The sequence below is a fragment of the Oxyura jamaicensis genome, chromosome 4 (assembly GCF_011077185.1).
Source record: "Oxyura jamaicensis isolate SHBP4307 breed ruddy duck chromosome 4, BPBGC_Ojam_1.0, whole genome shotgun sequence".
Lineage (NCBI taxonomy): Eukaryota > Metazoa > Chordata > Aves > Anseriformes > Anatidae > Oxyura > Oxyura jamaicensis.
The window spans coordinates 48,560,249-48,576,025 of NC_048896.1; positions in this window are offsets into that span (position 1 = coordinate 48,560,249).

The window sequence follows — 15,777 nt, forward strand, 5'->3', positions numbered from 1 at the left end:
CACTAACTACTGAAGCAGAATGAAACATTCTCATTGTGAGGAAAATTTCATGGTAAAAATAGCCTTTGAGTAAGTCACACAACATTAGCAGAACAATTAGTCTTTGACAATTTTCAAGGACAATTCAGAATGACTTATCTTAGAGGTTGGCTTTTGTTCTTAATTCCAATATTCAGAGGTATAAGAAAGACATGTAAGGTACAGCTTTCATTTCCCTTATACTGTAACTTAAATCACAAGTATATTGAGCTGTTAGAAAGCTCAGGAAAATACAGTATGCTATATTTGCAATTAAAATCCAGAAGTCCATTGTCCAACACCACAATCCAGAAGGTCTAACTATAATACAGACTTTAAACATTGGTGTGAATGTCATGTCATCCTCATCCTCTGATAACAACTACTTGACTATGTAAGTAGCAAAGCCAGTAGCCTTCCTTACCAAAACCAACACCGAAGCTTTCTGAATATGTTACATATATTAAAAATTCACTGCAGAGAGTCACACAATCTGCATCCAAATCTGAAGGTTAAGGTACAGCTGGCTTTGCTGGACTGCCAGACACTTTAAGCAGAAGCAGCACTTCAGGTGTTACAGATTATTCCATCTGGGAACACAAAGAAATAGCAGATGTTTTCCTGTACTTCAGAGGGGTATTCTAGTTGAGGTCATTCATTGAAAAATTAGACACGCTCATGTGGTGAAAGTTATGAAAAGGTTTCCCTGCTTTCCTGAATCAGGACCTTAATAATGACAGAAGTATTCAAATGCCCACAACACAAAGGACATCAATCCTTCCTGCCAAGGACATTCAAGAGTCTACTCTGACCTCTCAGGGTTCCACATATTCTTGCCTGAAAGAAATGAGGGGAGAGAGGAGAAGAGAGGGGAGGAGAGTTGGAAGGGATCTGCAAAGATCGGGTTCAACTACCTGACTGCTTCAGGACTCCCCAAAAGTTAAAGCATATTATTTAAGGGCACAATACACCACTACAACATTTCTGTTGGTAACATCAAGAAGGATGAGTCTGTCTGCCCTTAGGTTTAACTTTAGGACAATTTGTAGATGTGGAATTAGATGGAAAAATGTGCTTGTCTCAAAAACTTACTGGCTTATTGGAAAGACTTTAGCTTGGTTTGCTGCAGTTTCTTTCACCCTGGTAATCCACTGGAGAAGATCAATGCTACATGCCCATTTACCCACCAAGCAGTGCCTGATTGCTTATTATGCCCCCCCAGTCTCAAGGCCAGTGCATCTGTTCTCAGAGGTATTCCCCTAAAGAACATGCTGTGGCACTGTTTCCCACAGGTTTCAAGTTGGGAAAGTGGCCTTAGTCATTTGCAAAAAGGCCTAGCCAGTAGTTTCCTGCAGCCTGGTGACTCATAGCTGATGTGTACCAGCACAAGGGGGCTCCTGATATTTTCCCTGAGGACCTGGCTTGAGCAAACCATTAGCATAAGGTTGTATTTTGACCCCTCTAGCTCTGAACTGTGCAACGTGCAGAGCTAGGAGATTCTGGGTCACACATTTTATATTGTAGCATGCTGGGGGTCTTGTTATTTCACTTGTTTGCTCTCAGTGGCAGCCTGATGCAATTTGGCATGCAAAAATATGTGCAATGTCACATTGGCCAGGAAGGTAACACATATCACCCTTGGGTGAATCTGAAAGCCAACGCTTTTCTTATTAAATGCATAGGTTAAAGTTTGCCCCTCGTTTGCACCAACAAAACTCCATGCTCTTGACTAGAGTTCTTCTTGGATCTGGGGGGGGGTAAGGGGGGGCAGGTAAGAAGACAGGGAAACTGTGATTTATGATAAAAAATTTTTAACTGATTAGGATCATGGCATTCTGAGGAAACTGGGAATTCTGCTCACACACAAACTATGATGATCAGCAAGGCTCATATTTAACTTAAATGATTTTTATGCAGTGCAAATTAGTTACAGATTGGGGAGATAATGAATCAGTGTTTTGAGCTGTTGCATCTGTGTTTTTCCTGTTAAGTTGATGGGCACTGGTTTTCACAGCCTTACAACCTACACTTTGTTACATTAGGTACTATTATGAGCCTGGACAGCAGCTCATATTTTTTCTTTTCTACAATACATAAAGCCTGCAAAGCTCTACCGGTACTATAATAAGCAGCTTCATAGAGCTGAAGTTAAAATTATGTCCTCTCTCAGAAATTATCAAACATAATAATTCCATCTAATGAGGAATAAGTTTAACACATTCAGGAGAGCTATTAATATTTGCATAGTGCTTTTAAAATCTTTTTAAATGTACATCTTTTACATTTTTTATATGATAAAAGCATATGTTAAAAAATAACTGAGAGAAGACAACTGGCTACAAAAAGGATACTGAGGCATTTTATTATGACCAGTATTAAACTAGGCTAATCTTTTCCTTTCTGTTATTATGCTACTACATATAATTTCTGGGTTCTTAGAGGATATGCTGAAATGTGTCTTGGAGATTTGGTAAAATCTCCATGAACAAGCCATATACATCAGTGTAACCAAATTTCTTATACTGAGGTGGATTTTGCTCAAGATTAGATCGGTGCTTGTTTCCTGAGCTGTGCAAAAGCCTCTGCACTGCCACTATGTTTGGGGAAACTTTTCACCTATTTTTGTCCACCTAATTTGTACAAGCCTCTGGCTTCTCCTGTCGTACTCTTGTGTAACACAAGTATAGTATATAGCTTTACAAACTGGGAAAAAAAAAAAAAAAAAACATCTGTGCAATTTCATTGATGATTCATTTTCTTTTGCTAGCAATGGGGTTGCTTCAGAATGATGAGAAGAATGAGTTGTTATAGAAGATAGATAAAATAGGCCAAATAACTATCATTTCTTTTTCCAAAGGTCTTATATCTGCACTCTCTAGTTCAGATTGAAGAAATAAGGGTCCTGAGGGCAATAAAAAATATTAACAGTGGATTGGGGAAGAGCAGCACAGGACCTGCAGTCCATTTTGAAAAATAGTGAAGACTGCCTCCATACTGAAGGCAGTCTTCCTCTCTGAGCATGAGATACACAAGAAAATAATTTTCAGAATCTTTGAGATTATGATTTTTTGTTTGTTTTGTTTTGTTTTAATTTGTTTTCATTTATTTAATTTTAGCAGCAAATAGAATAGGATTAAGGCATGATAAAAACGGAGTATTAACCAAGGAGAGATCCTTTATCCAAACCATGCATCATCCATGGCATCATGGTTATCACAAGATTCATAGTTTCAAGCCCAAACAGATATGACACTATTTTCTTTCGCAGGACATGATGAAAAATTCATAGAAAAACTGCCGAAGTATCATCATCTCACTTTTCCCTATCCATTGAAAATTCAGCTTTTTTTTTTTTTTCTTTCTTTCTTTCCTCACATGTATTTGCTTTCTTCATACATCATTCCATTCTGATTAGACTCTTTCAACATTTTAGCTGCTATCAATTTCATCTCCCATAAGAAAGTTTTAAACTGATTCTGCCTTCTACATATCTTTGTTCCCCCCTTCCTTTGGGAAGGCACACATCACTGAGAACAGCACAGGCTGGTCACGTTACAGAGTGAGCAACGATCTCTGCACTGCCAGAGGTTCTATAACCAGGCTTCCCCTTTACCACTTTTCATCCAGATGGGACAGTTCAATAGAGTGTTGGGCTGATGACCGTCCTCTGCAGAGGGTTTAGCATAACTCCAGGATTCCACGTCTTTTCTCAACAAAAAGCACTTCTAAAAACATTGAAACTACATCCTATCTAGCCTACTTCAGACATTTGTTATTGAAAAGTGAATATGCCTGTCCAGGGCCAAAAATTCAAACCAAGGCTCACGAAGGAGAGGTGGGATTTCTTAAACCTATACTTCATAGGGAGTGTGAAAGAATTTTTCTGTTTCCGTTGGGAGCTTTTGTTTGTTTGTTTGTTTGTTTTTAAGTCCAAATCAATACTTGTTCTCCCTCTGACTTGCAAGTGCAGAGGAATGATTTCTGTACACTTTGCATTCACTCTTACCGAAAGTAATATGAAGAGATGACATAATAATGACAAGCTTGAAAATTTGTCAGTGCAAGCCTGCTACTTTCTCAAAGAAAATATATTTTATACAGAAGCAGGAATTACTTCCCCCTAGAACAAGGAAACATGAGCAATACTACCTCTGCATGCATTTGCAGTGTCAAGAGCATTACCAGTGGAACAACAGAAACCTGACTGTTCGGAATCTCTCATTAGTTAATTAACCTTTCTCTCATACATAATATACATTTATTATTTTTGTTTCCAAATACCTGAAGAATCGAGCTTGTTTTAGGACAAGGTCAGTAAGGGAATGTCACGAATTTGCCTCCTACTGATTGCTACTTTACCAGTTAATGAAATAAAACTTTGTATCCCTTTCTAAATAATCCACAAAACAAACAAACAAACAAACAAACAAACAAACTTCATTAGGTATGAGAAACATGATGAAGTTGTTGAATCAATGACTCTGCTTTATTTTTGTGCCAGAACTGTGGCTTGAAGGAGAAATATGAGTGGCAGCGTTGTCAGTAACTTCCTAACGTACAAAGATGGTACTGTTTTCAGTGGAAGTCCAATTACCACCTAGCTTGTGGTTTCAGATGACAGGGTTACAATGCAAGCATTAGCTAGTACAGTTAAGTCTAGGTGTGGTGGAATTTTTTTGTGCGCTGTCATGAAACCAGTACACATACTTCTACACAGATTGCATTGCCTACCATATCGTGGTCTTCAGGGCACAGCTGAATCATCTGTAGTAACTTGTTGTCAAAGACTTCTCTTCCAGTAACTGCACTGAACGCTTGTGTTACTGCCTTGGGAATTGGAAGGGAGAGGAGACACTGGATTCCTTGTTCTTTTTTTTTAATGGTATGTTGTTGATTGTGAGATCAGATCACAAGATGTGGGGTATGAACGATAAAACTGGTACTGTTGCTGAACTCTTTGAACTACCAAAAAGATGCTCTTGGTATGTTGTCCAGAGTGCACAGCCCCAACTGACAAGCATGCCATGGAATACGCGCCTATGGCAAGGCACAAATCTACAGTTAATATTTTTATTTAGCAAGAAATGATAGTAAATAACAACAGGAAAATAAAATTCTGGCTATTTTACATTTATATGGATGTACAGTGTTTTAGATTAAATATCATGTAGTTGTAGACATTAAATTAGAAAAATACACAAATAACCAAATCCCCAAAGCACATTAAATTCAGAAGAATCCCTTTTAAGATGTGGCTTTGCACAGAGATTATCAAGGAAAACTTAAAATTAATTCAGAAACACAAAGAATTAAAAGTTAAAGTAAAACAAGCTGAATGACCAAAGTGAATGACTCCCTACAGGTTAGAAGCTTGCAATGAAATACTAAATATTTCTAAATCACTGTAATTTTCTAGATACAAAGAATTCTCCTGGTATTTTCAATAATAAAGCATTTCTGAAGGTAAGTGTTCAGGTTGCTATGGTTAAAATGCAATTTCAAGTTGAGGATTAGGTGGTTTGTTTGTGTACTTGGCAGGGGGCACAGGGGGTCATGTTTACCTCTGAAGTTACAATTTTCATAGAGCACTTTGTTACAAAGCAAACAGCATTACTGTGATTGGAATAAAACTACATTTATTTTTATTTTTTTTTAAAAAGATTATTTTCATATTTCATCAGTCATCAGTGCAAACAGAAATAAATGTTCAGTCTATCCAGCTGCAAGACACAAATTAGCACACAAGTTACTATCTGCCTAATAGTGATCTGTAAAATACCTATAGAATAAATATCACATTAATTCTTGAAAGAGCACAAGAGGGTCTTATCTGCTCAGAAGAAGGGGAACTAGGGAAAAATGGCATTATCTCAAAACAATGAGGTATCACTAGCCAACAACCAATATTAAGGCCACAGTATTCAAATTTACTTCACTTGCACGTTCTTTCCAGGGTCATCCTACCCCGTTTGGATGATGAATCAGTATTAAGATAATGAAATGTTTATGCATTCCACTACTAAAACAAATCAATACAACCAGTCAAAATAAATGTAGTCTCTTAATATAAAAAATGTTTAAAGAAATATGATGGTCTTACTGAAATTTTGGAGAGGACTATAATATAAAGTTTATTTTCCTTGTTTTGATCTATAGTGTCACAACACTGTTATCCAGTACAATAAATATATCATTTTGAGGTTGTCATTTATATTACTTATGTTTCAACATTCACCTTCAGCTATTGATTATAACATGATGTTTACTATTTTATTTTCCAGTATTGAAAATAAGTATTTTCCTAGTATTGAAAATAAGTATTTTCCTTACTAAATTGAAACACATGACATTAAAATGATATACCTCATTGTTTAAAAACTAAACTTCTTCAGACAAGGCAAAATGGAAAACTTCACGTTTTTATATCAGCACAGAATGAAGCATCAGAGAATATAAATTCCTTTGCATCTTTTATCAGTTAAGATATCATTTAGAAACTTGTTTTTTTGAAATTCTGGACACACAGTGCAACTGGGAATTGAAGTTTTACAGTATTGTAACAGACTGCTTTAACAAACAGCATGTTCCTAGAAATGTATTGAACAAAAAATAATAAAAGGAGAAAAAATATCTGAAGTTCTAGCTTATATGGTCATTGGGCACTAGATATGGCAAATCCTCATGTGTATTATAGCACTTTGCAATTAGGTATTATTTTGTTACACCTTGGCAGTGCATAGAAAAACAAAATATTCTTAAAGAATAGTGGAAGGTGCATATTCTAATGCAACACTCCAGACATAATATCTTGAGTACATATCAAAACATCTCCCTCTGTTTTGAAGTTTCTTCTTTCTTTTGTTTAAGAGCATCTATTCATTATTTCCCTAACTACATCCAGGACTGGTTTGTGAATGTTTATGGAGATGTAATTATTTTTTTCCCATAGCAAGAGACACTCAAGCTTATCTGGAGATGTTGGTCACATGTTGAAGGTCAAGACCCTGAATCTTGTCTGTGAACTGAATGCTCTCCACCAAAGTTGTAGCTCTTCCTGAAGTAGAAGCACATATTAAAGAAGTAGCAATTTGGTGCTACTTATAGAAAGCTGAGTTCACAGAGCATAATAACAGAATGTAAATATTTCTATCTGCTTGTTGCTATGAGAAGAGGATCAAGACTGACACCTGATGCTAAAATACAGAGAGCTTTGTCTCCAATTCTTATATAAAGTATATATGTACATATGTGTGCATGCATAGAGCAAATTTAATGCATAAAATTGTTAGGACGAGTACAGTTTCTTCTAATAAAAACAGAAGGAAGTAACATTTTTCCCTTTATCCATTTAATAAATATTCACTTCATCTGTTAACATTATCTCAAGGAAGAAAAATCATGTTTGATTTTTCATGCTCAGGGTTTCCAAACTGTGGTTCTTTGCTGAGACTGCCAGACAGCCGTGGTCATTCGCAAAGGAGGTGACAGACTGATCACAGGATCAAAGAAGGACAGTTAGAGCAATTCCCACTACTACCACTCACCATCACTGCCTTATCAAGATACAAACATACAAATTAGTCCAAAGAAGAGAATTTTACATAATCCACCATCAATGTTACAAAACATGATTGTACATTGCTCCACCACTCAGACATTTTACCCTTTATTGAGAATTTCAAGTTACAACTGTACCGCATAAGTGTTTCCCAGGTCTCAAATGTCACGCCTCTCTTATTTTACAGGACAAAGAAACAGTCTCTATCAAAGCATTAGTCACACATATGCAAAGGTTACCGAGTATAGCAATTTTTTCCTCTTTAGTAATGGGTCACCTGATTTTGATTTAGAGACAGTTCACAATCTATTACCCACCATCTAAAATACCATGGATCAAGTTGTCATAACTTTAAACAAAAAAAAAAAAAAAGAAAGTCAAAACATGAAAAGGATATATTGAATGTCAATGGTTAAATTAATAATTGAAATAATAAAGTTAGAGGTGAACTGCAAGTCTTTTCATATATCCCCCAATTTCCGCAGCAGATGCTGAACTGGAAGATGAAGTTGGGCATTCAGCCCAAATTAAATACAAAACCTTTTGGTTCTTAGGTCCCACAACATCCATTCTGTTAAACTTTCTGCCACCAGTTCTTCAGTGACGACCCACTATATGTTAAAGTGGTATTATTACCTCAGTAGTGACACCAGTCTGAAACATAAAAGTGACCCTTAAAAGTGGAGGTCAAAGAAGTGACACCTTTTAATATTTAATAAAAGCTTAAAATACATTTTTATGTATTCATAATATTGAAGATATAAAAAGTGATTTTAAAACTTTCCAGAAACTTTACTTTCAATTAGAAATATAGAAAATATTTAATATATATATATTATAGCTGACCTATTGTATGATCCCTTGCAAGATATACTGATATACTGACCATACTTTTTTTCAGTACTTGAAAGGTGATTGATATTTTCAAAATGTTATTGTAAATTCTTTATAACATCTAGAAAAGTTGTAGGTGTTTACTCATTCTTCATTAAGTTTCTAACAGATCATAGATGTGCATGTGCATTCTCTGATCACTTTTGAAATATGCATCATTAGAATAATAATAATAATTTCTTAAAAACTTTAAAATAGTGTACCCCATGATAAGCAACCAGTGATTTATTGTATAAGTGAGGCAAGGGAGAGCTGCAGAATCATGATCTTAAATTTTTAGCTTTTAGGTCATTTTCCACCTTTACAGTCATGGTCTGCTGTAAAAACAAATTTATTAAAAAAAAAAAAATCTTAATCTTCCCCAGAAATCATCCTAGAAATAACCACAACCAAGAGACACTTTAAAAGGAGCTGTAGCTGTGAAATAGCAATATTTGGTTTTTAATTGACCCATGGAAATAAGACTTTGTTAAAGCTGATTCCATAAAAAGGCTGGTTTCAAAGGACCATGGAAAGCAGACGGATTCTGGGAAGGAACTAAGTGTCTGCTGGTAGGGGGGCGATGGCTTACTTCATTAATAAAACGTTTAACAGCAGGAGGACACTGATGAATAGGCACCCTAGAAATGACATAGGAAATTTGTTCTATCAGACACCCGCATTCACACACAGTCACACAAACACACACACACACAAAGTTATTCTACTGACAAGTTGAAGGAGACTACAAAGGGATTCCTCTAATAGTAAAGTAAATGGTGACTGTGTGATAACTTAGAAAGGAATGGAAAGAACTTTGAATGCTAGGCAACTTCCCCAAAAGGTGGTCTGGCTTTTTTTTAATGTTTCTTCTCAGGCTTAGCTTTTCCAAAGTTCTCTCTCAGTACACCGATATCCTGTGCTATACAAAAAATGATTTGCAACTTTCCCATGAGCATTCATGGCACTTGACAGAACGTGACAATATCATGCAGGGAAAACGAACTAATTTATATCGCAGTTTGATATAGCAGTTACTTATGCTCCTAACCCAAAAGCCTGCGCTGCTGCTGACTCCTCTTTAGCAGAGAAACTTTCTTAGATGATTGAATATCTCTGACTTGACTAAGCACTTGTCTGTAATGATGGTAATATATGGTATTTCTATATTATGGATTATAAAGCCCACTATAAGTTTTATTTAATTAGTCCTTGCAACACATTAGTCCTAGAATCATAGAATCCTAGAATCAAATCATACCATACACTTTTGGGAGGTGGTGCAGAACTCCTGAATAGCAAAGTATTCATGTTTAGCTGTGACAAAATGCCCAAAGAGGTCTATTTAGAAAGACAAAAATGCACGGGAGAATTTCACTAACCACTAGTGATGAAGGCTGATATTTACACAAAGTAAGCAATACAGTTCCTTTTCAACACACACACGAAAACACAGATTTAGTATTGAATATTTATACAGAAATTGTAACTTATGCTAACCCTTTCCTTGGTATACAGGTTCCTTCTGAAGTCTTACTATCTAGGTTTCTGGTCAAACCCCATCCTCATAGCTGATGGGATCTCAGGAGCTCCTTTATTGATTAAGTTGTCACATTGTGGTCCAACTTTGCAAATGAGCTAATGCAAATCAGCTTTGCAAACCAGACTAATGCTTCTCTCCTCCCAGATGATTGCAGTATGAAAATATTGCCCAGTTTCTCCATGGAATGAAAGTAGTTGGATACTACCTTGGAAGCACCAGCTTGCAGAAGTGTATGCATGCGTCTGGGGCCAACCACACCACAAGATTGCAATCTATTCTAGGAGGCTGCTCACTCTTGGAATTGGCTTCACCAGACAAACTGAAAACACAGGCATGTCGTTGATGTTTTTTATGTAACTGCATGTTAAGGGCTTCCTCACTAGTTCTTCACTAGTGTCTTATGGGAGCAGGACAGATTTTAGTGGTATCTGAGTGGTACATGGACCACAGAGTAGTTTTGATCTTTGAATGAAATAATATATTCAAGAGAGAGACTTGATGTAATCCAGTGAAGGTTTGTCTTGGCTATGAAAAGGAAGCTACTTAAAATGAGCTATCATTCTAACAGTAGTAAGGAAAGATGATAAATATTGTGTGAAGGTGTGTTTTTCTGTTTGTTTTGTTTTGTTTTGTTTTCTGGGCACCCTGTTGCTTTTCTGGAAACATTTTTTTAAAACACACAAAAACCAGAACACACAAAAAAAAAAAAAAAACATACCACCATACTATTCATTAATTTAATTTACTTTCAGTATTGTTTATATCCCTCATGATAGTGCAGTCTTTGGTGCAAAGAAAGTAGAAAGATGTTTGCTCTATCTTTCTTAAGTGATTCCCTTTCAGTAATCTTACACAAATTTTCAGAAACCCAACACTTTTTCCTCCAGTAGTGTCCCATCCTTTTACTTTCAGTATACATTCTCAAATTGGAAATTAGAAATACTCTTTCAGAGTTAAAGCTTAGAGGAGAATATAATGTTACTGAGTAGCATGAATATTTATTTTTATGATTATTATTATTGTCTGCAGATCTAATGGTAAATGTAAGCTGTTCACTAAAAGCTAAAAGAAGAGAGGCAAGGGAACAGCTAAACCATTCATTTTTACATTTGTCAACTATTTGCTGATATGTTTTGTAGTTTTCACTCAGCTGTGCTAATAAAAAATCATTAATTTGTGTACCAAATGTCTGTATGTGCTTTATTCCGTAGAGTATGGAAGTTCATGCAGTAATAAAAAAACTATCAATTTTCTCTAGTAACATTGTAATTTCCAAAAGGCCTCAGATAGGAAAAAAGCACCCTGCAATATACTGCAAAGGGCATATACAAATATAAAAGGGCAAAAAGTGTTCAGAATGAAAGCACAAAAAGAAAATTTGTCCTTGAAGTGCAATGAAATGGTGTTTTTCCTCTGTAACTTATGTGAAGCAGAATACTCCAAATCACTCCAAATCATGCAATGTTCTTAAATGAAACTGTCTGTAAGATTTTATCACCACTTTATTAACTTAGACCATCTCTAAGTAATAAATGGGACCTTCCTTAGGCACCCTGTGCTCCTCTGCCCATCACAGAAGCAGCACGGTTAGGGTATGGAAGAGGAATGTGCCTTTTTCACCCCAACCTTGTTTTCTCAGTATCTACTCTCACTGAAGTAGGATGGCCCATGTTATGTATGACACTGAGCTTTTGTTTCACAGTGCTCGCTGTGAAAGGGCAGAAGATCTGCAAAATAAAAACAAAGCCGGTTATGGATTTCCTTCTCCAACAGTACAACACATGCAAACTTCCACCAACACTGTGGAAGCTGTCACCTTTGTCCAACACCCTTTAGAAGCAATGGGGAAGGGAGTTAGCATTGCACACATCCTCACTGTCCTGTGGAGAGACATTTGGAAGTTAAGGTGAATGTGTGTTAGGTAGAGCAGCTGCCCTGCAACTCAACTGCTTATACGGCTTTAAAAGCCATTAATGGCTTTAAAAGCATTTATAGTAACTTCCTGAATTTGAATCAAATTTGAAGCAAATGAGACTAGGAAAAAAAAAAAAAAAACACTACTAACTAGATCTGGAGGATTTTTTTTTCAGTGTTAAAAAGTCAGCACTCTTTAATGATCCCTGGCATCATATATAACAACTGTAATACCCAAACTTGGTCCTCTCCTCTTCTCTCTATAAAATCTTGTGCATACTTTTATACCAAAAATTATAATTTTCTTGAGGTAGGAAGTGATTTAAATTGTCTTTAAAAACATAATTTTATTTTTGCTTCTCTGCTCATTTGGTACATGAACAAATACAGGTAGAATTGGGTTATCTAAAAAAAATCTCATATCACAAAAATAATATTTGGAAATAATTACTTTATAGGGAAAAGAATTCTCGTAGTTTAGATCATCACGTTTTAAATTAAGATAGAAGAATACTCAAAACACAAAAACAGCACAGTACTGATATGTCAATGAGTATACTGCAACCAGCTGTATGAAGTCCTATTTTGATAAACACTTGTGTCTTTCAACATTCACTGGAATTATGCACATATTTAAGAACTTTCATTATGCTTACAGATGGGAGATATGTCTGCTGTTTGTGAAGGTGGAACCAGAAACTTTACACTGCACAGGAATTACTTTGTCGCTGTTGTTTTTTTTCATTATGGATCAGATTTCGTATAGAAAAGTAATTCTGCATCATGCATGATCAATATTGCATGACTCTAGGCATATTTGACTTGCGTGCTTACAATTCATTTCTAAATGAAGAATGATATACTTAAGCTGTTTAAATCAAATTACATAGCTTAGACACATGTATGTAAAATACTGCAAAAGCTCTGACAGTTTGGCCTACATATTTACGTATGTGATATTAGTGTAGTTTCCACTTGGTGCAGAAGTACTTGTTTCCTTAGCCACATGTAGTCCCACATTCATTTAAAACTGAACTTTTGGAAGGCATTTGTGCAACTAAGGTGTGTGTGTGTGTTTGTGCATGACTGACTTGGAGAACTCACTGCAACAATCTCAAATATTGCCCATTGCCTCTAATCCTTCCACTCTGAGAAAAGCCTGGCTCTACCTTCTCCTTGCCATCCCATTAGGTAGCTGTAGACACAAGATACTTCTTCACCTTCTCAAGGCTAAACAAGCCCAGACCACAGGCTCTGCTCACGTCTCATGCTTGAGCTTCCCGTTGTCTTTGGCCCTGCTGAAGATTCTGTCCTTTCAGCCCAGTGGTCCAGCCCATTTTACACCCATCTTTTCATACACTTACCCCGTTTGCACCTCACCAACTTGTTTGCAAGTTACTTCATATTACTCAAAATGTAGATTTTTCCACGTACAGCAATGAAGTCTGAAAAATGACTCAAAAGATCGTTCCCCAAATTCCCAAATCTCTATATTCCCATTCCCGTGATAAAATCTGAACAGTATGATGCACTGAAATCACCAGGGATTCCTTATGACTGACAGAAAGTCTTAGGATAATAAGGTTCTTCAGGATCATTTGAAATAGATGCTACCATCTAAATATAAATGTACTATCATTATTTCAATGGGCAATCACTGAAGTAAACAGCAACATTTCTATCAATGTGAAGAGCTCCACTGCAGACAGGTGCACATATATTTGCATGTATCTGGAGCACCACGCACTGGCACACTGTCTGGATTCAATAAAAAGCCAGAAATGGAGGATCTGCAGCATGCAGTTTTCAAACACTTTAAACTACGTTATGTCCTAAGTAAATGCAAAGGCATTTTTGTCCTTGCTGCAGGCTGAAGAATTAAAAATAAGCTACTTCTGAGTGGTCCATATTCAATAACACAATCTAAAAACACCTTACAGCCTGAAAACATCTTTCTGTCTCGGTATGACTATTCTCCAAACAGAAGTATATTTATTAAACTCCTTGGGAATACCTGACAGTTGAATGGAGAGTAAACATTAATATTTTGGGGTTGAGATTTCTACAAGAATGTACTACCTCTTGAAATAAAAATAAAAAAATAAAAATAAAAAAATAATTTAAAAAAAGTGAGAGGATATAAACTAGGTCCTTATCAGTTAGGAAAAACAACCACAACAACAACAAAAGCACCAAAACAAACAGAAAACAGCAGGTCAGTATGGGTTGGCTATGTCTTAATGACTACAGATGTTCTGTATTAGTATTTCAAAGACCAAAACAGATGGAAATGTAGTTAAATAGTCCTACATATATAGTTGTATTTATATAAATATAAAAATAAATACATGAACTCATACAGTGGGAAGTTAATGAAGACAGGAAATCATCAGAGATGTCTCCAAATCTTTCCTGCAATCTCAATAAAATATTCTAATCCCGAGTACCCAGGTTGTTAAACCCAATTTTGTGAATCCATGCACAGTAGGAATACTGCTGTTTTAATTTCATTCACACAAGCAAACTCAGTTTGACTTTGGGAATCCTTATTTTTACCCCAGCATCTCCATGTTCAAAGATGTAATTTTCTTTGATGAAAAGATTAGCAAGATCAGCTCATTCTCTCTACAAAGACAAAGCAGCACACAAGCAGGGAATGGAATGCTGCATGGCCAGAAGAGCATCACTGAATTTGCTCACTTGCATCAATACCACTGCAAAGCATATGCAGGAAAGTATATACTGTGAAGACACGGAGAAAATATCCTTTTCACAACTCTAGGGAAAGCATCTAAGACACTATGGAAGAGTTACTGTATTAAAAACAAACAAACTTGTTAAAATACTATATGCTATTAAGTTACTATTAAGTAAGTAGATTTGATTTCATCAAATAGATGAAGCGATACTACAATGAATAGCTTCCTGAACACAAGTCCTGTAGTATGTGTATCTACAGCAACCCATGAACTTTGATTTCCAAAAATGCAGAGTGAGAGAGGCAAGAAGTGGGGGAGAAGGAAGAAACTCAGAATGGTACTCAGTCTTGACATTCATGAACAGTACAAATCTCAAGATTCTGGAGCAAATAGGAATTATATTACGTCTGGGTATTTTATTTTATTTAATTTTTCTTCTACAGCCCCACAGTGGGTGTCAGGGATCTAATAGAGATTTACTTTCCTTATAGTACTTCTGCTGGTAGATGAAACTGGACCAGCTCATAAACTGCAAATACACAATGAAGCTTCTAATTTATTTGCATTTACGTTCAGCCCTTAAGAGACTTAGTGATACCAAATGCTATAAAACACATCATCATTGTGTCTAAAAATGTTTCCAGCCTTGCCTTCAGTGATAAAAGACAAGACCATCATCACCTAATTACATGTATTATTTCCCAGATGAAACCTAGCAGATTCTAGCTGCAGAGCATAGATCATATTATTTTCAGGTTAAACAGCATATATATGTATTTTAAAATAAACCCATATGTTTATATTAATTTTGCCTTATGAACAGAGCCTGGGGAAAAGTTGTAGAGATGTAGATTTTTAATTTGTACAATGGATTAATAAAAAAACTTTAGCAATATGTATTGATTTGTACTAAAATATGAAGAAAATGAATTAGCCCAGTGACAATAAGAAGCAAGACATAAAGTTGTTCAAAACAGTAGAGATAAACCTGCTTCGTTTTTTTAAATCAAAAATTCTTCCTTTTATATCAAAAGATTTGAGGCCATTTTTCACAGCCATCTACTAATATATATTTCATAAATAACTTATTACATCAAAAATCAAATTTTATACAGTTAATAAACCTTCTGTTATTTTTGGGGTATAATATATATTTTTGCCCTCAATGAGCT